The sequence below is a fragment of the Danio aesculapii genome, chromosome 2 (assembly GCF_903798145.1).
Source record: "Danio aesculapii chromosome 2, fDanAes4.1, whole genome shotgun sequence".
In the NCBI taxonomy this organism is placed as follows: Eukaryota; Metazoa; Chordata; class Actinopteri; order Cypriniformes; family Danionidae; genus Danio; species Danio aesculapii.
Window position 1 is genome coordinate 37877674 of NC_079436.1, and position 3083 is coordinate 37880756.

Below are 3083 nucleotides of genomic sequence, written 5' to 3' on the forward strand. Positions count from 1 at the left end.
TTTAAATTGTTATTAAAAATAAACATGTTTTTGTGTTTACAAGTTTACATCTTCACCCTTGGAAACTTTGTATTGTCAAAATGTATAGTACACATTTTACTCCTTGTCAGAAATATAATTTACTGCAGACTACAAGTTCAAATTACAGGTAATTTTTTTCTTGCAGATTGTTCATTACTTCAGAAGCCATAATAATAGGTAATGCAGAGTTCAAAAGCAGTGCTACTGATAGTGAGGTAGAAAGATGGTGCACTCCAAATGGTATATTTCCCTCCAAAGGGCACTTTGGACTGAAAACAAAAATGGCTGCCACATTGAAGTGTCTCGTCAAAACCAAGTGCTCAAAACTGGCCACTTCGAAGGGCCTTTCGGAATGAAGGATTTTAAAGGGTACAACCGATGGACACTTCAGGCACGCATGACCCATTACCCATGGAATTTATTTATTTATTTATTTTTTTGCAATTTGTGTAGCAATGAACATACAAGGGCAATAACAGAAAAAGAGTTGCCTACAATAATACAATTATAAAATGGAAAAAAAAATAGAAAGAGTAGTTAGACATGACAAATCTATTTTTAAATGTCTGTGCAAATCAAAATAATTATCTAAAAAATAAGTTTATGTCTTTATATAACAATCTACAGGTTTCTTTTTATTATTTCTTGTTTTTTTTTTTATTGTGTAAGGGTTGTGACCCATTTCCATCATAAAATAAGTAAAACGCAGAGTTGTTTGTTGTCACAGAATGACACCTGGAGTTTATCTTTACAAATAAATGTATGTATCTTTCTATGCAAGTAGTGCATCATGAACAAAAGTTACAAATAAAATCATTATAAAATAAATGAAAAGTATAAATACATTCAAACACATTATAAATACAAACATGGATGAATAAATAAATAAATAAATAAATAAATAAATAAATAAATAAATAAATAAATAAATAAATAAATAAATAAATAAATAAATAAATAAAAGCGAAGCCTGCACAATGTTCATTGTGACAGGTATGGGCGTCAGCTAATGCTTAAACAAATGCAAGGAAGAAACACCTCTATGAACATCTCGTTAAGATGACGCAGAAGTGCTTTCCAAGAGAAACTATTTTGGCCACTACACCCTTCATTCCTTCAAAGCTGTCACTCTGAAGGGTAAACCCTTCGAAGAAATTGTGCATAGAGATGAGCTGTTCTAAAGGGAATGCAGTGTGTAACAGTAGATGTAGGGAAGCATCAGATACAGTCTGCAGGCACTGTATAGTGGTTTTCACCAGAGGTGATGGGGACCACCACTATTGACAAGCACACTGAGATTGAAGGAGAGGCTCTGCAGTGACAGATAAGTGAATATGGAAACAGACATTGCACTAAACAACGAAGCAACATGTCAGCGAGTTAGAGAATGAAAGTTTACAACTGGCTCCACCTCACAGTAATTAACCTGACAAGCTCAAACCCTGCAAAACAATTATTTGAATTCTGTCAGTAACACATTTCTATAAAGTTGTATTAATGATTCATTTACCTCTTACAAAAGGATTAAGATTATATAAAAAAATTGCTTGACTATATGGATACTGTGACTAACTACGACTTACCTGTCTATTCCTTCAATTAAAGGTTGTCTAAATCAAATGTATGCAATTTGTTCTTTCTTTAGTAACATCCAAACCAAGGCCATGAAATAGTGTTGCTTTATTGGATCCTGCACATCTACATATTTATTTACTTGTAAAATGCCTGTATAGACTTTTTTATTCTCTATTTATTTGCTTTTTAACTTCCTGTGCTAAAAGAAATTTTAAAAATATAATAATTGTGTTTTACCATGATAGTGAATGAATGTGTTTATACTGTACACCTACAAATATCTGTACAACAGAGTTCTTAGGTGTACCAACAAGACTGGAGACAAGAGAGTTAGGTTAGATTCTGTTGTGTTTATGATGGAGTCCAATAGCGCGTCTCTTCATGTCTCCTTGGTTGCAAGCTGCACTCCATGTAAAAACTGATTTTCAGGTGCTGCATAATATCATTGCGTCTACTGCAGCCATGGTACGGCAGCAAAACTACTTGATTATTATGAGAGTATTAATAGCTATCTCGGCTAAGAATATAGCAACTTTTCATTTTAATTTGGTCTTTTTAAAGCAAGATGCTAACGGTCTAATCCGATTCAATGATTTATGCTAAGCTAAGCTAAAAGGCCAGATCCGGAAATCATTCAAATGTTTCAAAACTGCTTAGCTTTAGAGGACTTGTAAAATGAGCCGATTTCCAATTGCATATAATATCAAACTAATCAAGAATTACTTCCTATCTTTCTGTTTCACAGCAATGTTTCAACACTCATCCAGATGGTGTCAATACCTTTTAAACCGGCATTTAAATGAATGCACACACGCAGAGACAATATTTAAAATAAATTTATGGCAATGTGTAATAAGGATAAATAGTAATTTACCACAATGTTTATGTAAATAGAAAAGATTAATCAAAATGAGGATCAAGAAACGCCATATGATAAAGTTGCTTAATCTGTAGCCAAAAGAAAAGAACCAGATAAATGACTTGGTAACGACCTTATGAAAGGAATTTTAAATAGAGAAACAATGTGACCAGATTTAACTGCAAATCTCACAGCTGCATGATTATATGTCTGCCATTATTGACACTTAAAAGTTACCAGCCTACTAGCAAGACATTTAAATTACTGTGCATTAATTGAAAATATAAGGCTTTGGTCATTTAAAGTTCACTTAAAAGTCTCAGCAAATCCTTTGATAACTTGGTTTTACTTCCGATTCCAACATTCTTGTTCAGTGTAACACCATTACAAAACAAAAATGGAGGTGGAGCTATCCAATCACTGGAAGCATGTTAAAACTAGTTTCAGAACAAGGAGTACATGCACAAGGGCAGGACGAAAATGCTAAAGATGAATGATTCTTTAATTGCTTCAAGATTCATTATATTCAAAAAAGGACACAACTGAATATGAAGAAAACAGGACTTTGACAATGAGACAAAAGTAGATACAAGAATGAGACTGAAGAAAACTTCATTTAAAACAAGCC

The 3083-nt window shown here is 32.9% G+C and overlaps 1 protein-coding gene across 2 annotated transcripts in view; it reads left to right on the plus strand.

Annotated features, from left to right (window-relative positions):
• Positions 1-2884: 2884 nt before the first annotated feature.
• LOC130246115 (GTPase IMAP family member 4-like) overlaps positions 2885-3083 on the plus strand; it is a 7445-nt gene continuing 7246 nt past the window's right edge. For both annotated transcript variants that reach the window (XM_056478990.1, XM_056478996.1), the window contains exon 1: positions 2885-3083. This exon is cut by the window's right edge and continues 48 nt beyond it. The gene's annotated coding sequence lies outside the window, so the exon portion shown is untranslated.